At 39.2% G+C, this 27,959-nt stretch overlaps 1 long non-coding RNA gene across 1 annotated transcript in view; it reads left to right on the top strand.

The window, feature by feature from the left end:
* The first annotated feature begins 13,264 nt into the window (after nucleotides 1-13,264).
* The window catches only part of LOC140116715 (uncharacterized), a 182,096-nt gene continuing 167,401 nt past the window's right edge, over nucleotides 13,265-27,959 (top strand). The window contains exon 1 of the long non-coding RNA XR_011852932.1: nucleotides 13,265-13,355. This is a non-coding gene — a long non-coding RNA (uncharacterized lncRNA). The remainder of the gene's footprint in view (nucleotides 13,356-27,959) is intronic.

Genomic DNA, 27,959 nt, shown 5'->3' with positions numbered 1-27,959 from the left:
CGCCCTCTGATGACGTTCCTGGGGGCGGGGATTGACCGCGGCACTTAACAGGTTAACTGCCGCGATCTGTGCCAGCACCGACCGCGGCAGTGACAGGCGGGTGTTGGCTGTTTTATACAGCTGTTATCCGCTGTTTATTGAGAGAGCTCAGCTCATGAGCTCTCTCCATACACCCCTTGCCACACGAGGATGATATAGTTCGTCCTCGGTCGGCAAGGTGTTAACACATAAAGTGCTCAGTGCATGTGCAAATGCTGCGATATTAGCATACCCGTAATCATGTTGTGCCTCCTGTCTGCCATGGGTAAATTCCCCGACGCGCATTTCGGCGTTAGCCTTCGTCTGGGGGTGTTGTTCCTCTACCTGCACCTGGGTTTTATGTAGTGATCAAACAATAGTAGGGTCGTGCACTCACCTGGATGATACTAACAATTTGGCCGGCGGAACTACTGGGTGCACATACACCGGAAGGTATCCTCCCCCAGCCCACGCTGGGGGACGTCACCGTGGGACACGTGACCGGGAAGAAGGTCATGGGAAAAGGGGGCAGGTCCCGCTGCGTCTGTGCGCACCCCACCGGTAAGTTGACAGGTGAAGAATGTGCCTACATTAAAGAATTTTAAGAGAGTGTAGGGTACAGTCTTATAATTTAGAAAATTTACATTGATCACCACTTATTTCACAACAAGGTGAGACATGTCAATTATGCTATGTTCTTTCAACTCAAAGATAAGATTTCTTTCAAAGAGGGAAGTTGGTTAAATTTTAAAATATCTCATATCATTCAGTTGGAGTACATTTGAATATATATCTAATATATGGATCCCTCATATTGTGGACCTTTTTGTGGTTGAAGTCCTCGGGAGTGATCAGAACAGAAAGAAAGTGAAAGTGCTGAAGTGCGAAAAGTGATTGGTGAGTATGAGGTAGACGGAGCCTACAGATTTTAGATTAGACCTTATTCATGGCTTAAGGTCTACCATGCTTTTATGTGCTATATTCTCGTTTTTAAAAATCTAAAATAAAAGAATATGGAATTTGTACTTTCCCACCAATCTCTTCTTTGAATCTGGATGTTATTTTTTGTACATAATTCTATATAATAATAATCTTTATATATTGCCATCATATTGCATAGCGCTTTACAAATCATAGGAGACATATACAAATAATAGAGATTAGAGACATTACAGAGTAGAAACGGTCAGATGGAACAATAGGAGTGAGGGACCTGCTCACAAGAGCTTACAGTCTATGAGGATGAGGAGGGAAAAAGAGCTTGTCTATGAGGATGAATTCTGAAAAGGATGGCTTACTACCCTGTTTCCCCTAAAATAGGACATCCCCCGTAAAGAAGAACTTACACAATTTTGTTCAAGCTGAGATCAAAGCTGAAAATAAGACCTAGCGGCAGACCCCACGCCATACATTAGTATTAGTATTTACTGCATGAGATTTAGTGCATGAGGTTTGCTGTATGAGGTTGTGACTGTTGTGCTGCAAATGCTCTTCAAGCAGCTACCTGGACAAAAAGGGCTCGTTTAAGGAAAGTGATATTACTATACATGAGAGTTTGAGCTTTTGATTCCAATAGAAACAGAGTCACAAGAAACTCAGCGTGAAATTCAGAAATTCTTGTTAATGGAAAAGTAAGACATCCCCAAGTAAGACCTAGTGCCTCTTTAGGAGCAAAAATGTATATAAGATGCTGTCTTATTTTCAGGAAAACACAGTATAAGCACAGATTTGAACAAACTCTATTCAAATTCAGCACTTGAAATATTCTAGTTATTTCTTCATCCATCTGTTTTACATATGTTGACTACAACTAAACCAAATGTTCCTTTAAGGTCAAAAACTGATAAATAAAGTCCCCATATGGTGATTGGTTCATTGCACCTGCAACTTGTCCCTTGTGATTTAAAATTTTCTTTTTGTAAGTACAAGGGCAACAGGTGCAGTGCTGGGAAGTAGTCTCAATTTGGAAATCCCATGTATTTCTAAAACAAAGTATGAACCAAATGTTCTGTCATGACCCAAACAGTATATTACACAGACATCATGTATCATGCATGGATATATTTCTGTATTTAGCAAAATAGCACTGCAAAAGTGCCCTGCAAACTATGTACACATGAGCTAGATAGGAAAAGCCAGAATAAGCTGTAGGAAAGCCTATAACATCTGCAAACTGTGAAGCTCTGATCACATTGTGTGGTCCTCACTGTTGGCCTTTAAAACAAGTCTGTCTACTGGTTTATGCCTATTGAAGTGATGGTATTAAGGGTTTTATAGACACGTGTTTTTCATGGTACTTTCAGTGCAGAGGGAATCAATGTTATTTCAATATGGAGATTAGCTGAGAGTTATCCTAACATATGCTAAGTGCCCTATGTCATGTTTACCAATCCTGCCAAATGAATATGCTCCTCTCTCACTGACACAACATTTAAAATGTTATAAAATGTAATTTTGGTCCAAGTCACTTTCTTCAGACACTAACATTTTTCAATATGTACAAGATAAACATATAAGAATAAAATATTGTGTAATGTAAATACAAGTTGTAAAAATGGACATAAAGAATATGACATCTATAGATCTCATGGATTCAATGATATTGTTTAAATGACAGTATATGAAATATATGGCAGATAAAGTATGGCACTGTTAAATCATCAATCATTAATGCAGAATAGTTATTGTAATGTAATAGATATTCTACTGCTTTGATGCCCTTTTCATGTGTTATCAAGGTATATAGACTATTGACATCTATTGTGACCAAAAGTGTATCTGAATGTATTTGTTCAATTTCTTTAACAATCTGAAGCAATTTTGGGGTATGGAGAAGTGTGACTTGGTGGAGGATATTAGTGGGGTTAATATTTGTTCCAAAAAGGTGGAAAGTGGTGAAAGGATGGAGTTCATAGAAGCCACAAACGGGTGGCCTGGAGGTTTGTAGAGATTTTTATGGATTTTTGATAGGGTATATAAAACTGGAATTGATGGCTTCAGTTTTTTCAAAAAAGTGTGGGCTTTTGAGTAAAATACCCCTAGTGTTAGATATTTAACCAGTGTGTGTTCTATTAGTGTGTAAATTCTAGGACTGGGATGTTTATCCAATTTTTGGTAGATATTGGTATTACTCAACTGTGAAATTATTTCTGTTGCATAGTCTGATTTATTCTAGATGACTATTGCTCCACCCTTTCCTGCTGGTTAATCACTATTTCTCGTATGGACATAAGATTAGGTAAGGCTAGTTTGTGTATATTAGAAAAATCATTGGGCACATAGAGTAAGCCCTGTTCAATGTCTTGTCTTAATTTAATGATGTCCCTATCGACTAGTAAAATAAACATTTTAACTGCATAGCTGCTTTTATTTCTTAATCCCAAAGATGATAAAGATAAGGACATCTACTGACATGTTATGTTCAATATTGTTATAGACTTGAGTTGAGGTTGAAGAAGATCTGTTGCAGTGTATTCTCCTGTGGTATGATTTATGGTGGTCTTGCCATTTGTACACTATTTAAGTAATCCTCTGTGCCGTTTCTTCTGTTCTGTATCTTTTTTCAAAGTTTTAAGATTGGAGTCCAGTCTGGTTTTGAATTTTAGAAACCAACTAGTCAGAACAGACATAGGCTTCACTCCTGCAGCATCACAACAAACCTTTCTAGATACCCCTTAATGAGGTTAATTCCCTTGCCTTGTGCACAATGCAACAACATGCAAAGAGGTGACACATTCAGCCATCTACTTTCCGATTGTAGATTTGTTTTATATACATGAGATTCAACATATTTGATGAACCTAATCAAATGCCCTTGCAGACGAGGATATGCAGGTGAAATCAACAGACACATCTACAACCGGATTTCTAAACAATACTTGAAAACTTTAATGTGGCAAAACATTGTGTAAATCCATTGAAATACCAGAAAATTGAACACATTGAAATCCCTAGGCGCAGAGGGGATCGAGTCAGACTGCTGAAACTACAGTATGTGAATCATTCTGTGTGATAAGCAAATTCAAAAGAAAAAGTTTCTGAGGCACAGCCTAGTCACAAGGCAACAGTCCCAACGGATGTACAAGTAGAAGGCATCAAGGAGCAAGACAGCGAAGATACTGATCAATATGTATAGCTCCTCGGTGGTGATAAACTTTGAAAAAGGAAGATACAAATTCACATAGCGAAGAAAAAAGCAGTGGCACTCACGGGGCCAATGAAATATAAGTGGACTTTATTGTTCCATGTGGCAGTGCGGGGAGGTGCCAACCACGGCAGGCAACGGGCTGTTTTGCACAACTACACGGTTTCTCAAGCCACAGGCTTGAGAAGGCGCGTAGTTGCGCGAAATAGCCCATCGCCTGCCGTGGTTGGCGTCCTAACCGCACTGCCACATGGAACAATAAAGTCTGCTTATATTTCATCCTCCTGGTGAGTGCCACTGCTTTTTTCTTTGCTATTTGTATGTGAATCATTCTGGATGCATACCTTACAGACTCATCGGGGCAGATTTATCAATCAGTCTGAAAGTCAGAATATTTCCAATTGTCCATGGCAACCAATCACAGCTCCCCTTTAAAATATTCATGAGCACTGGTGAAATGAAAGCTGAGCTGTGATTGGTTGCCATGGGCAACTGGAAATATTCTGACTGCTTGATAAATCTGCCCCATCATCTCCATGGGATGAATCGTGAACATACTACGCAAAGTTTTTATTGAAAGATTTTATTATGTATCATTATCTCTCTTAGAAATGCTGACACACATTTCATCTTGATCCTGTGTCCAGAATTGGTATATATATTCATGTCCCCATACATATGTGCTCTCCTATTTATATTTACATTTATTTCCCCCGCATGCCTTCATATGTCTCATCCTGCATGCTAATTTCATTATCTGTCAAGAATTGCAAATCTTATTTCTCCATGCCATTACTACTTCTAACATCTGTATACTTGTCATTGCATGCCAGTTTATATTATTAATGTATCTTTATGATTCTTTATTTTTTTGCCTCACCCCAGGCCATTTTCCCACATTTTTGTCCACTAAAAAGTGTATACACAGTTTCTTTTCTTTACACATTTTCCTAAACTCCTTTTCCCTTTCTTTCTATCCCCTTTTTTATCTATTTCACTCTATTTCTTTTATACAATCCATCCATTGACTACACTCCACCCATTTTACTTACCTCACGTGTTCCAGAGATGAACGCTTCCTCAATTCTGTATCGCAACTGGAAGTGACGTTCTATGCGCTCCACAATGGATCACACTCCGACAACTTGAAGTCACGAGTGGTTGTGACGTCAAGCAACTCCAGTATTGATTCAGGTCTTTTTTATTCTGACCTCGTGTATACATCAAAAATTCTTAGTGTCTGAAGAATTATAAAGAATGAAGGCACACAAAGTTTAAGTTGAAGTTAATTAACAAAGCTTTATTCCGGTAATCCAAAGTATAGCGTTTCTGTTAAAATAGGCTTTTGTCAAATACGTCTACCGCTGTAAGAAGAAAGTAAGAAAGAGGTCCAGCATTTATATGTCTGTAGCGCTGCGTGGTATTGCATGTCTGTGCTTGTGGATGGAGTCAATCTGTTACCTAATAGTGAAACCCTGATTTGTTCAAAGATCTCCATTCTACTTTGTGTGTCCCCAACCTGACCTTTACCATCAGGGGACCCCCTTTTAATATCTATTAACCTGCATCAAAAGTGTCTTGGGGGAAAATCTAACCTTCCCCTCTTCTTGCTTCTCTATGGTGGCCCAGATGGGTGTGGATGAGGCCTATATTGGGGCCCATATTTTTGTGACAGCTGCTGCCTAGCCTACCCACAGCCAGCCACTCCAGGTTCTAAGCTCCTGCAGTAATACTTGACTGTGAACATTTGCATTGCATCCGATGGAACATACAATTTTTAAAAAATCCAAAAATAAAATTTCTTATGTATGTTTATGCGGATCCTATAATTTATATTTGTATATTACATCAGTATTAAGGTCGAGTATTTGCAAATCAATCTTAAACAGGGGTGAGTCCAAAGCAAAAAAGGTATAAAAATCTTTTTAAATACCAATGAAAAGTCTATGCCATAGTATTGTTAAGGTATTGTGAGTTTTGTTAAGCTTTGATACATCTGTCCGTTCCTCCTCTGATTTTCCATTACAATTTATTACCTAAAATATACAAGTGTGAACAGCTGTCAGCATGAGACATTAGAAGACTTAGAAGGTGTAAATCTAAGTAATTCACATTCTGTTTGAACACAAGAGGATGATAATAGAGACACATAAATGCACCTGTATGGTGACTGTATCTAAAATCTGGATTCCACAATCTTCATGAGATTCAAATGTAGTAGTTGGCAGCATATGATCCATTTCTCTTACCTGTCATCAGGTGACAGATATATTAAATGCTATGTGATTTATTGTGAATTACATATGTTTTTTTTGTATGGATCACATGCTGTTGCAGTGCAAAGGAGCATACAACTGCAACACAAGCAAATACATAATGCTGAACATACTGGCATCAAAAAGAATCTGCAGTAAAATAATTTAATGGCTAATTCCTAATTATTTATATACAAAATATATACATTTTGGTAAACTGAGCTAGGAAATAGTTTACGTAAAGTTAGATTAAACAGTCTTAAAATATGCCAAATTAATTATTCTTCACTGATAAATCTGTTGCAGCTTCAGACTGTCTAGTATAGCTGTGCATTCTCTAGCTTTTAGACACTTTTAGTAGATTTGTCTTATTCTACTTCTGGCAGCTGAAGTTACCTTTCCTTGCAGAAGAAATCTTCTTAATGATACTGCCATTTTATTTAGATTCCCCTTACCTAACGTGAATGGTAGAAAACTACACTGTATTCCTAGTAGATGGTCATAGTATCATAGTATATAATGCTGGAAAAAGATGCAAGTCCATCAAGTCCAACCTTTAAGAATTAAACAAATGTTTTTCCCCCATAACCCATGATATTTTTTCTCTCCAGAAAGGCACCCAGGCCTCTCATGAACATGTACATAGAGTCCGCCATAACAACCTCCTGCGGCAGAGAGTTCCACAGTCTCACTGCTCTTACAGTAAAGAACTTTTATGTTGATGGTAGAATCGCCTCTCCTCTAGGCACAGAGGATGCCCCCTTGTCCTGGTCACAGGCCTAGGCATAAAAAGATCTTTGGAGAGATCCTTGTACTGTCCGTTCAGGTATTTGTACATTGTAATGAGGTCTCCCCTCAGCCATCTTTTTTCTAAACTGAATAATCCCAAATTTTGTAATCTGTCAGTGTATTCTAATCCCTCCATTCCCCTAATAATCTTGGTTGCTCTCCTCTGCACCCGTTCTAGTTCTACTATGTCCTTTTAATACACTGGTGCCCAAAACTGTACACAATATTCCATGTGTGGTCTGACCAGGGATTTGTATAAGAGCAAGACATTCTCCTTATCAGGAAACTGTATTCCTTTCCTGATACATTATATAATTTTATTTGCTTTAGCAGCAGATTCCTGGTTTTGGTCACTAAAATGTACTAAAGTTTACCATCCAACAATAACCCCAAGTCTTTTACTAACCCCAAGTTTCACAAAGTAATTGACTGTTGGAAACAAAAAGTACAATTATGTTCTGTGGCCCAAGTGCATAGATTTACATTTCTCTACATTAAACCTCATCAACCATTTCTCTGCCCACTCCTCAAGCATCCACCAATCCCTCTGTAATGCTAAACTATCAACCTCCGTATTAATAACTTTACACAGCTGAGTGTCATCTGCAAATATTGACTGTGTAAACTTACTACAAGGTCATTAATCAAAACATTAAAAAGAAGTGGCCCCAATGTTGATCCCTGTGGCACTCCACTAGTAGCATCAACCCAATCTGAGAATGTGCCATTAATGATGACCCCCTGTTTTCTATCACTAATCCAATTTCTTACCCAAATACACAGATTTTCCCCTTGTCCCAGCAGTCTCATTTTATGTACCAACCTTTAATGCCGCACTGTTTCAAATGCCTTGGTAAAGACCAGATATACAACATCCACAGCCTCCCCCAGGTCCAGTCTGAAACTTACCTCCTCATAGATGCCAATCAGATTAATTGGACAGGTGGTTTTGAGACGATGCTGTACCTATGCTTCGGTTAAACTTTTAATATTCCAAAGAGAATTTACATTATTCCTTATGTCTTCCAGCATGGGATTTTCCTGGGTAAAGACAGTTGAGATGGCAACATTCAATAGATTGTCCCTTTCCTCATCTCCCTCCACCATGACCCTAGGTTACGTTTCAGAGGGCCCACAGTCTCCATTTTTTAGTTTTTTATCATTTATATACTATACTATAAATAATTTGGGATTATTATTAATCTCCTAGTAAATATTTAGTTCATTCTCTATCTTTGCTGCGTTTAACTGTTTTTTTTTACAGATTTTATTTTTCTCTACAATGCTGCAATGCCTCAGCGCTACCTACACATTTTAGCAACTTAAATGTGCTCCTTACAGTACTAGTTAACCACATTGGCTATTTCTTGTTTCTATTATGCTTTTTCCCATATGGTATGTTTTTCTCATAGGTTTCTAATTTTTTAGAATACTTAGAATATCCTGTCAGGTCTGTTGGTTAGAATAAGGTCCAGGAGTACCCCTCCCCCTTGTTGGCTCCAGGACTAGTTGCAACAGCAAAAACCTGCTACCTTTGAAGTACCTGCAGGTTTAGGGCCATCAGTCAATATCAGGGTAATATCAGGGTAATTGAAGTCGCCCGTGATAAGTACTACACCATGTTTTGAAGCTACATCCTTTTCACTTATCATCAGTTCCTCTGCTGCCTCCATTATATTTAGAGCATTATAAAAGAAACCCTTGGTAATATTGTATTATTCTTTTTCCCTCCCCTTATCTCCATTCATAGGGACTCCACATTTTAATTTTCCCCTAGAGGCCATGTCTTGCTGCAGCATTGCTACACCAGAGCTGATAACCCCCTCATACCGCAGCTTGGCAAACTTATTGGGGTGCACCAGATCAGGGCTAGACTCCCTGCAACTCTTCCCTCTAACCACTTTCTACATGTTACCCAACTAGCTGCCCCCTCACTCTGCACGTCCATACTTCCATCCCCACATCCATCTTCCCCAGAAAGTTTGTCCTCCAGCAGCCTCCAACTTCGCTCCATATTGTGAATTGCCCGCAGCCTTGAAACTTGCTCATTTATATCCAGGATCTGGGCTTCCAGATGAGAAATTTTCACAAATCCCACAGAGCAGCATTCCCCCCCGAATGCTTCTGCTTTTATTATGTCATAGTTCCCTATTATATATTTTTACATTTATACTAACCATAAAATAATTTCATTCATGGATCTCCATGTGCTTTCCATCAAAGCAACTAAATTCAGAAACTGCTGCACCAAACACTAAACATAAAGAGAATAAATCAATTAAAATATTACTTTGCAAGATATACCTATCTGTATATACAGCATACATTTCCAAGTGGAACATTGTAGTCAATGACAGGTGTGCATTGCATTAATATTTTGTTTAATAAATGAATATATGAACTTTAAGAAAAGTATTTTTTCAGTATATATTTTACTTGAGAACAGAAAATAAAAGTCAGAGGACGTTGATAATTTGTATTCAGGATGCTTCTGCTGAGTATAGACATTTTCATTGCCTTAAGTCCTTGTGTCAACCCTTAACTCCCACAACAAATGAGTAAACAGCTATTTAATTTGTATGTTCTACAGGGAAGAATATAACATAGCCGTATACTCTGTGGAAAATTCTTATCAAGTTATCTATGACCTAAAATCCAGTAACACTTTACCTGTGCTGTGTTATGGACTTAGGCTATTTCTTCTCCAATCCCTGTTTTATAAGTTTTAGTAATGAATATACAAGTAAAATCCATGCTGAATATGTATTTTTTTTTAATATTCAGGAAAAAATATGAGTAAACAATATTAATAATTATTCCTTTAACCTCTTAACGACCCAGCCCTTTTTTATTTTTCATTTCCATTTTTCACTCCCCACCATCAAAAATCTATAACTTTTTTATTTTTACACGTACAGAGCTGTGTGATGGCTTGTTTTCTGCATAACAAATTGCAATTCATAGTGATGGCATTAAATATTCCATGTCATGTACTGGGAAGTGGTAAAAAATTTCCAATGCAGTGAAAATGGTGAAAAAATGTATTTGCACTGTTTTCTTGTGGGCTTGGATTTTACGGCTTTCACTGTATGCCCCAAATGACATATCTACTTTATTCTTTGGGTGAGTATGATCACAGGGGATAACAAATTTGTAATTTGTAATGCTTTTATACATTTACAGAAATTAAAACCTCCTGTACAGTTTTTTCTTCCGGCACCAATAGCTTTTTCATACTTTGCTGTAAGGAGATGCAGGTAGTGTCATTTTTTCAACTTTTGATGACCATTTCAATGCTACCATATTTCAGACTGTATGGCCTTTTGATCACTCTTTTTTAAACTTTTTATATTTTTCAAAATGGCAAAAAAGTGTCATTTTTTACTTTGGGCGATGTTTTCTGTTACAGGGTTAAATGCAGTGAAAACATTTTATTATATTTTAATCAGCCATTTTCAGATGCAGTGATACCTTATGTGTTTATGATTTTTACTATTTATTAATATTTATGTGATTCTAGTGAAAGGGGGGTGATTTGAATTTTTAGGTTTTTTAATACAATTATTTTTTTAACTTTTTTTATTTTTACTACTTTTCAGACCCCCCTAGGGTACTTTAACCCTAGGTTGTCTGATTGATCCTACCATACACTACCATACTATAGTATAGCAGTATATGGTGATTCTCCTTCTCATTCATTACAATGTGCAAATCACAAATCGAATGGGTTAAAACAAGACAGCCTCGGGTCTTAGAAAGACCTGACCCGAGACTGTCAGGGCAACCGATTGCCGGTCCCTGATGACATCACAGGGAGCGGCGATCTTGACCAAGATGGCGGCGCCCATGCACCAATTGTGGGTGTTAACGGTAAATGTTTGCTGCAATATGCAGCAACGACTTACTGGCTGTGGAGAGGGCTCTACAGGCACCCGCACCCAATGGGAGGCGTACTATTACAGTGCACATCGGGAAGGGGTTGATTTTGTAGTACACACAGAGCTTGCCAAATCAGTCCCTATCCCCAACGGGGCTCATATCTAATCAATCTACCAGTATTTTTTGGAGTGTGGGAGGAAACTAGAGGACCCAGAGGAAACCCACACAAACAGAGAGTGAGCGTACAAACAAACCTCTAAATTTACACCACTTGTAGTGTAGTGTCCACTTTTACCGAACTAAAATTTTTACTCCTGATTGTAAGCACATCCTCAGTGCTGTATATGTAATGTTGAAATAAAAAAAAACAAAGCATAAAATAAATGTCTAATCTAATAAATGTGCTGGTAGCCATGTATGTTCCTTGTGTAGCACAATTTACAACAAAATTCAAGGACAGTTGGTCAAATTTACCAATCTAGTCAGGGCTCAAACAGAGTAGGATGTATATCATACGCCAGCGCACAAACACTGAGGTATGAGATATGTTCTACTATGTTTCTGCCCTGACCAAGATGAAGGTCCTGTCCCTCCAGCACCACATTATACATCAGTGGGCTCCGACCTACTGCATCATCAGACAAATTGCTTAAATTGCCTGTAAATTTTCCAGACTTTCATACACAATCTAAAAATCACCTAAAGTACACAATGGTCACGGGTGTCCCCGCGATCCATGCCGCGAATCGCTGGCACACCTGTGCCCCTATCGGTGCTGTGGTCCCTGCTGTTGCTGCTGCTGTCCCAATCCCTGTCTCGGACTCACCTCTCCAACGCTCCTGCTCCTCAACAACGCCGTCCGCTCCTGGACTTCAGGGGTCAGGGTCCTCCTGATTGGCTCTGGCTAATCCGGCACGCCCTTATAATCTGGCACCTCCCTGCCTGCCTTGCCGGATCTTCAGCATCATTTCCTACTAAGTGAAAGCACTCCAGTGTTCCCTATGTTACCAGTTTTCCTCTGGGTTCCTTTCAACCATCCCTGGCTGTGTTTCTGTTACCAGTTCCTGCCTTCCTGTACCGTGTGCCAGCTCCTGTGGTCCTGCCCTGAGTCCCAACTCATCCTTCCAAGCTGTACGCCTGCTGTCATCCAAGGTTCGGACTGTATCCTGCATCTCCCTCCGCACTTCCTTGGCCGCCACCACGGGTCTAGTCGCTCCCGTGAAACGACCTGGTGGCACCCCGCCACAGCAAGACCATCCCACTTAGCGGCAGGCTCTGGCGCAAACCAGGTGCCACTTAGACTCTGATCCTGGCAGTCGGCTAGTTCCATCATCTCCCTCCGTGGTCCAGAGGGTCCACAGACCCTTCCCTAGGCGACTCTCTGACACTTCGTCCCCTGCGAAGTGTGACAATAACTGCACTGCTCTTTTCCCTCAACTTATGTTTCCATCTATCCTCCCAGACAGACTATGAGTCCTCACAGGCAGTGTTTTCCTTCCACTTGTGTCCTGATGTCTTATACGTCACCCTGGAATTAATAATGTTTTATAGATAAATAATAATTTTTCAATTTTAAAGCCTGAATGTTAATAAGCAGGCAGGTGGCAGGAAGCCATTATGCCAGGCCACTCCTCCACCAGCCTCTTCACGCCCCTCCGTTTTTGCAAAGTAGAAAAATTATATTTATTTGTGATACACAGGCAATCCAATGTAATATTGTATAACATTTAGAACCGTAGCCAGATCATTTTCAGATACGGATTGTGAGGGGAATGTGGTAAGGAAAAAAGGAGCTGATATAGGTATAGGCAGAGTAGATACGCAGGTTAACTGCTTTACAGTAGGTGCCTTCTCTGAAGCCATTGCTCCTACAGAAACCTACAGGGCTTTTAAAACAACGACATAACTGTATATGGCACAATGATTCCCTGACTGAAATTTCTTTTATACATACCTGTCTAAAACTGTGTGTATTTTTCTTTCATATTGCAAACTAACAGAAACGTGCAAAGAAATAAATGATTCTGCGCACTTTCAAGACTGATCTAGTATATTATCACCGAGAAAATTACTTGTAGCTGCCAGGGTAAACAGCAATTTATAACAGCAATGGCAACAGAACAGCGAAAAACCCAAACTCCTAATAATTATTTCATTTACAATTTATTTTGCAGATATATTCTGATGAATTAAACCATCTCAAAAATCAATACCACGGTCATTGCAATTTAATCCCATGGAGGCTTGTGAATAATACATTCTGCTTTCAGGTAAGTACTATATACTTCAGCTTAGTATAAGTGTAGCATGCATGACAGTCTCTGGATATTATTCAAGGCAGAGAGCGAAACACTGAGATTTGGGAATTTTTTTCATCGCTGTGCATGATGAGTTTGGGACCAAATTCATCATCTGTCACAGCTATACTTATGCAAATAATCATATTGGATTTTTTATTGATTTAGATCATTCTAAGGTTCAGTAGCTCACAAATCAGCAGCTGCATTCACTATGTTGTCTGAATACAGAAGTGGCTGCGTGAAAATGATTGCAGTAGGAAAAACGATTACTTAAGCCGGGCAATTGAGTAAAAAAAGTATATTTGCAGGCAACAGAAACTGGCTACTTGTATAGTTTTGCAAAGATAAAATCCTATTTTAATGATTTAGTACAATATTGAATATTAATGACAATAGTAGTTTTCCAGGTTCAAAGCTGTATGACCTTTATTGGCTTGTGCTGCATGTAGGTCACCATCGTAGTTAATAGTGATGGATGAGGGGTCTGTTTTGCAATGCATCACCATAATCCGAGCTTCAGGTCTTTTCCTAACAAATTTGTCCTTTCAGTACAAGATCACCATGAATAACAGGGGACATGTGCAGTTACCCAGCAGGTTTTATTTTTTTCTCTATGTGCATGCTATCAATAATAGTCACAGAGGTTAAGTAGGTTTATATTTCACATAATCTTTTCAGGGGTTGGTTAAGACTTAAAGTGAATGACCTATCGGCAGAATAGGCCATTAATCTCTGTTTAACCCCTCTCCATAAGATCAGATATTTCGGGTTGCATAAACACAGAGTACACCACCAAAAACAGTTGGCTTTGAGCTCTGTGTGGTGTCCGGAAGCCTCAACTGGTGTTGCAGCTCTTATTCACTTCAATGGGAGACACACCTGAAATTTGGCCTCCGACCACTACAAGGAGCCTGAACATCTACATTCATGTTTATGCCAGTAGATATAGCTCATCAGTGTGTGGGAAAAATGTCAGCCCCAATCAGAAATACCTGACCATTAAAGAATATTCAGGATATAGATAAGACAAGCTTAAATATTTAACCTCAGGGACTCAATGTCTTTGTATTTCTAATGTTCCTATCTTTGCCTCCCCATTGCAAAGTTAGCCTTAAATAGCTCATCTCCAGACTCTTATTTGGCTAAACCAGTTCCCTTCACTGATGAGTGGCAATCAGATCTAAACAGCGCTGACCACAGTTGCGAATCTGTTCCTTATGGACTATTTATACTAGTTTGGCTATTATCTATCAGGTTATTGAAACATGGATTCTAAGCCAAGGAATCAGCAGTATATGGTAAGAAGAAAGAGAAGGCACAAAAATTCAAGTGCAGAATGCTCACCTAAACATCGTCTTAAGGTATAGGCATAACAAGATCACCAACAGTAGCCAAGCTTGCCACGTGGATATGAATGGGAACATTGTCCATGAAGAGCTACCCGTTAAAGGTCAAAGGTTAAGGTTTAAAGTCAGAGTGTCTTCCAATTACAAACATTTTATTTGATGATAGAAAACTACGTTTCGGCTCTGCACCAGAGGCTCCATCAGGTTAAAACATCAACAAAATTTGATACTTTACTAAAACACATATGGATCTTTATAGCCAGAAAAGACCAGAAAACCTTGTTTCCACTGGAGGAAGTATGTTAGGAGTTTGTACAGTAATCGAGCCCCCAAATAGGTGAAGATATCTGCCTGTCATTTTGTGGAGGCTCCATTTTTTTTCTCCCATGAAATATATGATTCAAATTCATAATACATTGTATATAATATAAAACAGTGATACATAATTAGATAAATATAAAAAGTATATAAAGGAGTATCAATGAGTATTGGTTAATATATTACACAAAAAAACATTCCACCAATAAACAGTCTAAGAAAGACGATTCAAATGAAAAGCATTATAAAAAAGCATTGTGTATTAAAATTGTGATAGTAGTAATAAATGACAATTAATTGAGAAATACGTTTAAAAATTTGATAAAATGGACTAGCACCTTGTATAAACATAACTAAATGGGAAATCAGGGCTTGCAACCAATCAACCTCTGATAGTTTGAGTACAGAAGCCGTCATAGACCAAAAAAGGTTCCGGCAGGACTAACAAAGTATGTGTAACAATAATTGAATACACATCACTCCTTGTAAGGAAAGGGTTAAGGTTTGGTGCACAGTCCTATTTAGAAAATAAATGCCTGGCACTGTGCCTAACAAAGTATGTGGACTTGTCCCCACCTGGAATAATACAGGTACATCAAACTGGACTTGGTATACAAAATCTTACATTATTGGAGTTAATTACACATATGATCGGAAGAAAGGGTGAACCATTTACTGAATATAATTCATTCATATTTCTATTGTTGTTAATACAGTGCATATTAACCATACTTAAGAGGAAATGTGGAGTCTTCAATATGTTTAACATTCATCAGAATCAATTGCCTCATTTAGCCAATCTGGTACGAGTGTACACAACTTATATGTGGTATGTACTTCCCTGAAATGGCTGTCACTATTGGTATGTTGTTTTACTTTATGAAAATTAAAAATAAATTCTTTAAAAAAAATAATAAATCCAGTACGATTCTTTTTTATTAAGAGCTGAATGATAGTAAGATATATTACAGAGAATTTGCTCAATCGGTAATGAAATATGCATTATATCAATGGTAAATGGTTTACATTTTCTTCCAATTATATGAATAATTTTCTCCGATAATGTAAGATGTTGTATACCAAGTCCACTCTGGGATCCCCAGTTTGATCTACCTGTACTATTCCAGATGGGGACAAGTTCACATACTGTGTTACTCCTGCCAATGGTAAGTACCTTTGTTGGTCCCTCACAACTTCCATACTCAATTTACTGAAGTTCTATTGGTTGTAAACTGTGATTTCCCATTTAGTTAAATTGATATAAGGCACTAGTCCATTTTATCACATTTTTAAACATATTTATTAATTTTTATCATTTTTAATGGCCTTCCTTAGGTTCTTATTAGTGGAAAGTTTTATGAGTATTATATTAGCCAAGACTCATTGATACTCATATTATATGTATCTAATTATGTATCAATTTATCATTATTTTATATTATATACATTGTATTATGAATTTGAATCATCTATTCCATTGGAGAAAAAAATAGAACCTCCACCTACTTCTTCCAGTGGAAACAAGCTTTCCCGATCTTTTCTGGGTATAAAAGTCCCTCTGTGTATACAAGTTTTGTTGATGTTTTAACCTGATGGAGGCTATGGTGCAGAGGCAAAACGCATAAATGTTGGAGGCTGGAGCTAAAGACCTGGCAGAGATTGTGTCCGGATATACTAAGACATGAGAGTCTCTTATTATAACTGGCACAATGTGCACCATCAGGGGGAACATTAAGACTGACATTTAAATTGCCAGTATTAATAAATTCCTCCTAAAGTGTATAAACACATGAGAACAATTTGGGGATGGTTTGCCATATTGTTCACCCTCATGTTTAGTCAAAAGAACAAACCTTCGTCAAGAACAGCAGTGGCAGGGTAATGATCTGGGCTTGCTTTATAGCCTGTTCATTAGTCAATGTAAGGGGATTTATTCAAAAGCTGAGCTTGACAGAATCTGGGTCATGCAACAGTACAATGATCCCAAGCAAATATAGCAAATCTACAACTTTAGTTCTTGAAAAGGGATAAAAGACAAGGGCCAAAGTGAGTCAAAGTCAAGACTTCAACCATGCTGAAATATAATTTCCAACTGGCCTGGCCTGTTAGTCCTGGAATTCAGCCTGTCCCTCCCTATCAGGGAAGCGGTAGGTATGTCCTCCAGATGTAGATAGAATTTGTTGCAATGGGCCTGCATAGAGCCATCAGCTCCCCATATTACTGTTGAGCCTCTCCGTGTCTGTGTGCAGCAGAGGCCGGCAGGTCTTCTTGGATGATGTGATCATGTCTGCCAGCTTCAGAGCTACACATAGCAGCAGTAGCAGATGAGGAAACATAAATATGCAATCAGGAGAGGTAAGTACCTGGTGTTTATTATTTAATTTATTACTACACTAAGAAGTGGAGCTGAGATATTGTGGCTCTACATGGAGGGCGCACAGAAAGCACTGAGTGCTCTTGCAAGTGTGAATGAACCACACGGGTATTAAACAGTGTAAAGTCCATCAAGCTGGCTATTATACGGTTTGGGAATACTAGGGAATGGGACAATGGGTGGGGCTTATGGTGCAGAAAATATAAGCCATGCACAATGTGCACCCTACTTCCTCGAACTGAAAAGTTATTGCTGTAAGGCCTTATCTAGGCCATAAACAATGGGCCATGTGCTGTTTTTGCTGGCGGGCTGACATGTCCATTCAAAGTCCCCGACCATGCCACAAATCCAAGAAGGCATAAAACCTGCTCTATACCTAGTGGCCTAGTCACACAGCCCACTAGCCTCATCACGACCATGTTTGATAGACGCCACAAATTGTGCCCCATACATGGTCATGTGCAATATGCATTGGGTAGGGGGTTAAAAGCTATGGTATTATTGGGTATACTTAACTTTTTTTTTTTAAATGGCTGTTAAAGTTTTAAAGTTGAGCCAACAGTAACATGGTGTTATATGGTGTGGTCCATCTGAGGTGGAATTTACCTAATCTTACGACTTTCTAAAGATCAGATTTATATATATATATATATATATATATATATATCATTCCATAGTGTCAAGATATCTTTTTCTCAAAAAGAAGTGTTATTTAACCACAACATTCTTACAGTGTGTGTTCTCTAACTGTATTCAGTAAATATCAAATAATCACAGCACCCAGCAAAGAGACACTTATATGTCCAGCTTTTACTGATTCACTGAAAACTAGATGTTTATATCCACAGAATTATTAGCAAAAAGCTGACTTTTTCTTCTATCTCCAATCATACCAGAGAATTGGTTTTGCACCAGTTCACACATCTATTTAATTGTATTACTCAACGGTACAGTAACTTTGGCATCTGCACACACAGCAAGTCATTATAGCCATGTGACAACGGGTAATGGGTGCTAATTGGAGTAGCAGATTTGCTTTATATTACTTTGTATCAAGGTTCTATGTGACAATAATATTAAGAAATCACTTCTTCACTTGTTAAAATGTTGGCCCATGTCTTTGAATGGAATCAAATGAAATATAGTGTAATTAACTAGACATGGCTTATAAGGTTAGTCAGTTTGCAGTACAGGTGGTCCCCTACTTAAGCCCATCCGACTCACAAATGACCTGTCTGCCCTCTGTGACCTCTGTTGAAGCTCTCTGGATGTTTTTCTTTAGTCCCAGGCTCAATGATCAGCTGTAAGGTGTCTGTAATGAAGTTTTATTGATAATCCTTGTTGCCAGCACAATATTTTAAAAAAATACAATGGTCACAGGGTCAAAAAAAGCTGGAGTTACAATTTTAAAATATACCTGTTCCGAGTCACATACAATTTTTACTTAAGTACAAACCAAAGGAACCTATCTTGTAAGTAACAGCCTGTAGTTATACTTGCCATCAGGAATAGCAATTAACAGTAGCCTTGACATATACTTTTCAAAATGCGGCTTTGTTTGTAAGATGTGTTCTTTACTGTTCTTGCCAGGGTCCACTAAGCCAAAATACAGTCATTAAGAAACAAAACAAGATAATATGAGAAGAATACAGTCACCAACATTTGCAAGATATTGCTGTTCATTTGAAACAATGTCACTGGTGCTCCCGCGATAGATGTCACGGATCGCGGCTACACCCGTGCTCCGCTGACTGCCTTTCCCCGTCCCCCTGCACCCACTTACCTCTCCTGGCTCCTGGCTGTGCTCCGGGTCCCGATGTGTAGGCCGCAGGTCTCCTTCCCTGCAGGCCGTGAGCTCCCACTGATAGTACTCGCATGCGCGGACTTCCCAAGATTTAAAGGGCCAGCGTCCACCTGATTGAGGGTGGCTAATCCGGCTCAGCATTTATAATCCGGCACCTCCCTTCCCTCCTGGTTGAATCTTCAGCATTCCAAGGAACTTCCAAGGTTTCCACACCACGATTCCCAAAGCAGTTCCTGTTGAAGTGATTGCCCACCAGCGTTTCTAGAGGCTCCTGTCTTCCAGTGTTTCCAAACGCCTCCGTGTTCCTCCAGCGTTTCCAGACGCCTCAGTGTTCCTCCAACGTTTCCAGACGCCTCAGTGTGTCCTGTCTTCAGCGTTCCCAGTCCAGCAGTATCTTCAGTCCATGCCAGCATCACCAGTGTTCCTTCATGTTCCTGCTGTCATCCAAGGCGTGTCAAACGACATTTTTTTTTTAAATTCCGCAGTTTTTCCGAATTTGTTGGATTCTCCGACGGCCACGCCGCCGATTTCCGTTGCATGCATGCCAGCGCCGATGCGACACAATCCGATTGCGCGCGCAAAAGATCTGGGGCAATTAGGCGCACAACGGTAATTTTTGGGAGACCCGATGAAAAATAGCGATTCGGGCCCTTAGAAAATGACCCCCAGTGTTTCTCAATCACAACATGTAAGAATAGCTACCATGCTCAATCACAACATTTAAGAATAGCAACCCTGGTGAGATGTGGTGGATAGTGTAGAGTAGATATGAGTAGAGCAAAACCACAATTTTTGGGTCCATGCCAAAAATAACAGGTTCAGGTCCCTAAATCTGGACTTCAATGTGTTCAGCATTCAGGCTCCAGTCGCGGATCTTAACCCTTTATATGCTGCTAGAAAAGGCAAATGCAGTTATTTTCCCTGGGATCTCCTCTCCCCAATTACATCATTGCGAGTGAGGATCCTAAAGAAAATGGTGACAGTCATGAGCCACCAGCATGTGACTGGCTGCTTTGTTGGCATGATTTAAATGGTTAGCACTCATAGGGTGTTAAATAGTGATGAATGGTCCGGTACCTTTAAATGCTGCCAGCAAGTCATCAACAGCATTTAGAGGGTTTAGACGTGGGTTCTTCTGGCTGTTAAAAAAGCCACTCAGGCTTCAGGCCAAAATAAGTCTTATATTTATTTGAGCAAAAAATAAACAGAACATAGCAGGAACAAAAATGCTGATAATTCTGGGATCAGGTTGCAGCTACCTTGGAACAAGCAGCTCCCCTGAAGTAGAGCTAATCTATGTACACACAGGTGTCACTAAATACCAGACTATTCCCAGTCTTAAAGGGATATTCCTTTGGGTTGCACCTTTCATAACAAATATCACACATAAGAAACATTTGAATGTCTCCTCCTCTGTGATTGGCATTGTGCATCGGACTTCAGGAGATCTGGTGATGTCTCTGGATCCAGGACCATAAATTACAGTGAAGGGGGTTTTCTGAGGAAAAGAGAGCTTGACTTCAGTGTTAATCTATGCGTCCTTGACTTTATACAACCAGTTTACATCTCACTTCAAAGTTGATTTTCTGGATGATGCAGCCACACTGGGTCATGAAAGAAACATTATCTGAAAGGTATTCAGCATTTTGGCAACACAATGGTAGTGTTTTTTTAGGTTCATTTCTGCTAACAGTTCCCCTTTAAATAGTGATGAGCAGAATCATAACTTTAAATGACCAAGCATTGATCACAGGGGATAATGGTGTGTGTTCAGGTTTGGGTACCTAAACAAAAGTTCAGCCAAACTTACTGGATACTTTACATATGAAAATGCACCTGTATACTTTTATTCTCCTCTTAGAAGTACAGGTGGTCCCCTACTTAAGGACACCCAACTAACAGACGATTACTAGTTAAAGACAGACCCCTCTACCCTTTATGACCTATGGTGAAGCTCTCTGGATGCTTTACTATAGTCCTAGATTGCAATAATCAGCTGTAATTTGTCTTTAATGAAGGTTTATTGATAATCCTTGGTCCCATTACAGCTAAAAAAATGTGAAACTCCAATTGTCACTGGGGCAAAAAAAATAAAAATTGTTTAGAACTACAATTATAAAATATACAGTTTCAACTTACATACAAATTAAACTTAAGAACAAACCTATGAACCCTATCTTGTATGTAACCCGGGGACTGCATGTAGTTGCAAGGATCTATTTAAGGTATGTATATTATTTACTTAAATGCTCCAGGGTTGTGTCTCAGGCTACAACAGTCTCCTACTATGAACTGGAGCTAAAACAGAGACACAAAATACTGTATATGAGCTAAAAATGCTAGATCGGAGAAAAATAAATTGTTATCCTCTGAGTTCCCAAATGAATAGTAGGAAGGGCTCATTCTAGCCTTTTGTGTTCAAGCTTCCTGGGCACAAAGTCCCCTTATCAGGCAGTTTACAAATGAAGAACTGAGAAAGAACACAACATTTTAGATGTTACACTTGTTTCTCAACATACTACACCAAAATTGTAGGTAAATTTATAAAAACATCTACAACCTGATCAGAAAATGCTGCCAATTGAACAATCAACAATTGATAACATCATCACCCAGCACAGCTAGAGCACCAACACCCTGACAGTACACATGCTGATGCTGTCTCACGTAATAGTAGTCACTCAGTGACACAGATATTCCTGCTCTATTAGGATGGGGACTTCATTACGATGACTCCCCACACTTATCACTGCTGGTGGCAGCAACTAAATACAGACACCGTGCAGCTAAAAATACCACAGTCACTTACAGTATAATGTTACCTGGTAACAGTGCTCCTAAATAATTTAAACCCCTCGCAACACAATTGACAACACAAATAAAAACATCCTTTATATAGCTATAAATATGAAAGTATTTACAGCACCCTTAATTTATTTCATATACCAGACCTCCCTTAATAATATAGATAGTAAATATAACCAGACCCCCCCATAGATATTATAGATAGTAAGGAGCCCCCATATGTAGTATATACAGCCATACACCACCCCAATAGGTAATATATGCAGGTGGGACCCTCACCCCCATAGATAGAAAATACAGAGTGCCCCACCCCCATAGGTAGTATACACAGGAAACCCCACTCCCATAGGTAGCATATACACTCAGGACCCTCCACAGAGTGTATATATACAGGCAGGACTTCCATAGAGAGTACATACAGCCAGGCCCCCCCACAGATAGGATTTACAGGCAGCCCCCCAACCCCATAAATAGTATATACAGGCAGCTAAGCCCCATAGATAGCATACAAAGGCAGTATATACTGGCCCCATGTAAAAAACCAGTGCAGCAGCAGGTCCTGGCTATGGTTTATGTAACGCTTACGCAGGCCACAGGCAGAGGCTGCAGAGGGAGTGCGCTGTGCTTGTTATGTTAATACTGTACCTCTCATACAGAGACCAAGGTGATGGTGGGGCACAGTGCTGAACCGGAGCATGAGAGGGGAGTAAGTACAACTGCTTTCTTATTTATCTTCTTCTATGTGCAGGATATAGCAGCTTCTAACAGCCAGACACCAGATCTGAAGATTTAGCAACACAGAAAACATTAAGTTCCTCCTTATCACGTCCTCCACCTTAGTAGGAGTATTTTAACTCTGTTAAAAACCTCTAAAGATCAGAGTTATGCCCCGTACAGTGGCAATAATCACTGTGCCTGCCCCCAATAACCAGTGCTGCCCCAAGTAGTCACAGAGTTGCCCCTGGTAGTCACAGTGCTGCTCCTAGTAGTCAATGCTTCCCCCAGTAGTCACAGTGCTGCCACCTGTAATCACAGAACTGCCCCCAGTAGTCACAGTACTGTCCCCAGTAGTAATGACAGGGCTACCCCAAGTAGTCAATACTGCTCTCGGTAGTCATTATGCTGAACCATGTAGTTACAGTTCTGCCCCCAGTCACCATTGCTGCCCCATTAATCCCAGTGTTGCTACAGTAGCTAATTTTTCCCCCATTAGTCACAGAGCTACCCCCAGTAGCCAGTGCTGTCCTAAGTGCTCAAAGTGCTGCCCCCCGTAGTCACACTGCTGCTCCTGTAGCCAATTCTGTCCCCAGTAGTCACAGTGTTACCCCAATAGTCAAGGTACTCCCCCTAGTAGCCACAGTGCTGCCCTCAGTAGCCAGTGCTAGCCAGAGCTGCCCTTAGTAGCCAGTGCTGCCCAAAATAGCCACAGTGCTGCCCCCAGTAGCCAGTGCTAGCCAGAGTTTCCCTTAGTAGCCAGCCCATAGAAGCCAGTGCTGTCCCCATTCTGCCTCAGTAGCCACAGTGATGACCCCAGTAGCCATTGCTAGCCAGTGCTGCACCCAGTAGCCAGTGTTGCTCTCAGTTGTCACTGCTGCCCATACTAGCCAGTGTTGTCTATCCCCGGTAGTCACAGTGACTCAATTCAGTCATAGTCACATGTCTGAATTGAAAAAGAAAAACAACCTTATACTTACCTTGCTTCTCATTCTTGGCAACTCAGCTACTTTTTTCATAGATCTGAGGCATGCATGGTGACGTCAGCCTGTGCTGTGTCAGTTCCGGCTATATGTCTTCGAGCCGAAACAGGTGGACGTATGGGGCTGAGAGTTCTTGTGTTCAGATGCCGCAAGTACGGGGTGTGAGCCGGCACTTCCACCCGATTCCATCCCTAAAGTACTTTGCGGTACTCCACTGACTAAAGTCGCCACTGGCCTGGCCCTGGGTGCACCAACTGCCTCATTAGCATATGAATTAAACAGGAAATATTTGGGATAAGGTACGGATATAATAAAGTTTTATAGGAAATCCCATTTCGTTTCTCTACAATAAGTTGCTAGCAGATTATAACACATGATGGAGGTGGGATGGTGCCCATGTGGCACTAAAAATAATAATAAGGCTTGTTGGAAAAAGATAAAGAATTAACACAAGTAAATGCAATGTAAGCAGAGGGGCAGATATTTTAGTGTTCTGAAGTTTTGAATGGGAATGGTTTGGGCAAATTTCATTGTATTTGAAGATGAAACTAGATATATTTCCAAATTTTGAAAGCCCTTTTATACTGCACCTGTAGTAGTTTTTGGGACTTGAAGAAGCTGTAAAATAATCAGTTCAACTAGAGGCTATGTTCATTGAAATGTGTTCGATCTCAGGGCATGGTGTAGATTGGATGGTAGCTTTTGGCATCATGGTAAACAGAAGTATGTTCACAATTAAAAGCTTGGTAAGATAAATCTTACTGACCTTTGTGACTGTGGCGACTGAAGTCCATTTACAGGGGGGATTTCTGTACCATGTAAATATGACACCTTTGCACTTTATAAATCAGTTCCAGAGCTGAACAATAGGGATGTCTAGTAAAACCATGTGTGACTAGGAATTACTTGAATTCTTGAGCAATGTGTTAGAGCTGTGTGCAATTGTGTCACATGTTGTGTTCCCCTATTCTTCACTGAATTAAAGAAGTAACTGTAATATAATATAATACAATATTATTATACTAATGTCCATAATAAATATAATCTATATAGTCTATCTATCTGCCTCATATGTCTCTGATTACTAATCTCATTCCTCTCTGATTTCATGTAATTTTTCTGACCTCAACTCTCTTGTGCTTTGTTTCTCTGATTTCATCTACCAGTTTTGCTGATTTCATCTCTTTTTGATCTCATCTGCCTAACTCTGATTTTTTCTTGCTCTCTGATTTAATCTCTCTGAAATCTTTTCTCAGTGATTTTATCAAATATGTCCATTTAATTTAATTTCCGGCATGTACCTTTTCTCTCCAATCTTTCACTCGCTTTTATCTCACTTTCTTTCTCATCTGATCTCAAATTCTGTTTGATTTCCTCTCGCACTTTGATCTCAACTTCCTCTATCTTCGATCTCATCTTCTTCTCTGTCCCATTTCATCAATTCTCTAATCTCCCTATATCAGTGGTCTTATCTCTTGCTCTCTCCTATTTCATCAACAACTTTCTCCAATATCTTTTCACATTATCAACAATATCATCTCCTAGTCTCTTCTATTTCATCAAGAATTTTCTCCAATCTCATATCCAACTATTATCGGTCTCATCTCTTATTCTCTCCCATTTCATCAACCAATTTCTTCAATATCATCTCCCACTACTAGCAGTCTCATCTACTACTCTCCAATTTCATCAACTACTTTTTCCAATCTCATCTCCCACCCCTTCTGATCGCATTAACTACTTTCTATCATTTACTCCAATCACTAATTTCATTTTATCCAAACTCATCTCACACTTTCTCATCTCTCATTTGGTCCGATCTCATCTGCAATCGTCTCTGATCTCATTTTTCGCTCTTTCCCTACTCATCTTGCACTCTCACTGATTTCATTATCCACTTTCGCCGATCTCATCTCTTATTTTCTTGAGTTTCATCTCCTACTTTCTACCATCTCATCTTTCACTCTTTCCGATCTCATCACCAACTCTTTATCATGTTATCTTCCACTCTCCTCGATCTCATTTCTTAATTTATCCAACCCAGATGTTTTGGATCTCACCTCTGACTCTCCATGATCATGTGTCTCTGATGTGATATCCTATCCCATCTCTCTTCTCTCACTACATGTCTATGTTATGCCCCTCACTCACACCAATAAAGATCTCAATCTGATCTCATGATTAGCTCATTGTATTTCTCTACCTTCATACACTTCGATATTTCCTGTTATCTAAAAAAATATGTTCACACAGTCCTTTATAAGCATTTTACAAAGCTACAATCTACACTGTAGTCTGTAAGGTTTTTAATACCTCCGGACTGAGCTATGAGTATAGAAATAGCTAGGTTCTTTCTAACTCCACAAGCAATGAAAGCAATGCAGAGACCCCCAGCAGGACATTATATAAACTGACACGATCCCCTGTCAGCTAAGCGCCATTTGACTTTCATCTCAGTTTTTACTTTTGCACACAGCATAAAGACTTACTGCTGGTGAAGTAAATGTTTTTAAATAGGTGTCATTTTTCCAACGTGGTCTTTCTCAGTAGCATTCTGGAAGCATAAACAGATTGTAAGCCGATGGCTACATTTACTAAAACGGAGTTTATCATCTGGCAGCTTCTCCTGGGAAGATAAAAGAGACTAATCATTCTCATATTATCAGCTTTGGGAGCAGATTTCCATTTAAATATGGATGTTCTGTAGCTGCAAAAACTTAATTTCATTAAGAGGTAAACCTCGTCAGTTTGGGCAATGGATTATTTTTAAAGGAAAAACTACTGGTGTATTATTAGATTTACAAAATATCTTATAAGAGACCCAATTTATATATTTAGTTACCTATATTGGCAAATTCAGGCTTAGTACACGTCTGTGTTAGGTGTTCCATGATGATTGTCATCTGTTTAATCTTCTGTTTTTTTTCTAAATTTTTTTTTTTAGATTTATGGTAAGAAAACTGATGGTTTAACAGAAGAAATTACATAAACACCATCTATTTCCAATATTCATAGAATTTCATGTAAAAAACTAAAAAGTCCATTATTATTTCCATAAAAATATGAGAAAGTTGTTAAATCAATGCAAATGGGTGTGATTTAAAGTCTCAATCAGGGCCGGTTGTAGACAAAGTGGGGCCCTGGGCAAAACTAAAAGTGGGGCCCCAAAATAAAACTATTTTATGACCAGTCACAATCAGCAAGAGGCTCCTTTAGTATGGTAAAACAAACTGTAATATGGGAGAATTTTATAGGAGATAGATAAATGATAGGGAGATTTATGGGCAGCATGGTGGCTCCGTGATTAGCACTACAGCCTTGCAGCGCTAGTCAACATCTGCAAAGATTTTGTATGTTCTCTCTGTGTCTGCGTGGGTTTCCTCCGGGTCCTCCGGTTTCCTCCCACACTCCAAAAAATTACTGGTAGGTTGATTAGACTGTGAGGCCCATTGGGGAGAGGGACCGATATTTTCTGAAAGCAGACACTTGCCCCATTTTCAAAATTGCATCAAAGATTTTATAGACATAGACGCCTTCATGCAATTTTGATTCAAATTGAAACATTTTATTAAAAATACTTAAAATTTGACTTTGATGGCAAAAAATTTGATCCAAACAAGGACATTTGTAGAGTTCACAAATGTGCCCTATTGATATGTTCACATGAATAAATCCACATAATATCACTAAAACTGTAATAACTAGATATCTGCTTTTCAGCTAGACATTTTTAGACAGTCACAACCTGCAAAATATATCAATAAAACAGAATAAAAAGTAAAGGCGCCATAAAACCTATAGAATTTTGAAAGCAGACAACCAGGCGATGCATTTGGCAATTAACATTCAAAATTTCCTCTAAAATATGTACAAATCTAGATACTTATATAAAGAAAATATACTTTCCTAAAACAGTAAGATGTGAGGAGAGCATACCTACCCCACTCCAATATACAGTATTCACCAAAATATGCAGCAAAGGGAACTGCAGAAAATTCACACAGATGTATCATTGTCTGTTCCTTACACAATGGTAACCCAAATAAATATATATATCCATAAACCAAGCTAATGAGATAATAAAAGTCACTTTTAGATGTGCGCCATTGTCACAAAATAAAAGGGAATAAGAGAGAAAGGGCCACATTTATTACTTTTGTGCGCCTAAGTGTAGTAGTTGCGCCTAAATTCTGGCGCACTGTTTTCCAGAATTATCACAAGCTACAACCAT

The sequence above is a fragment of the Engystomops pustulosus genome, chromosome 2 (genome assembly GCF_040894005.1).
Source record: "Engystomops pustulosus chromosome 2, aEngPut4.maternal, whole genome shotgun sequence".
Classification (NCBI taxonomy): domain Eukaryota; kingdom Metazoa; phylum Chordata; class Amphibia; order Anura; family Leptodactylidae; genus Engystomops; species Engystomops pustulosus.
Note: the sequence above shows the minus strand (reverse complement) of the source record. Positions and strands in the feature narration are given on the sequence as shown.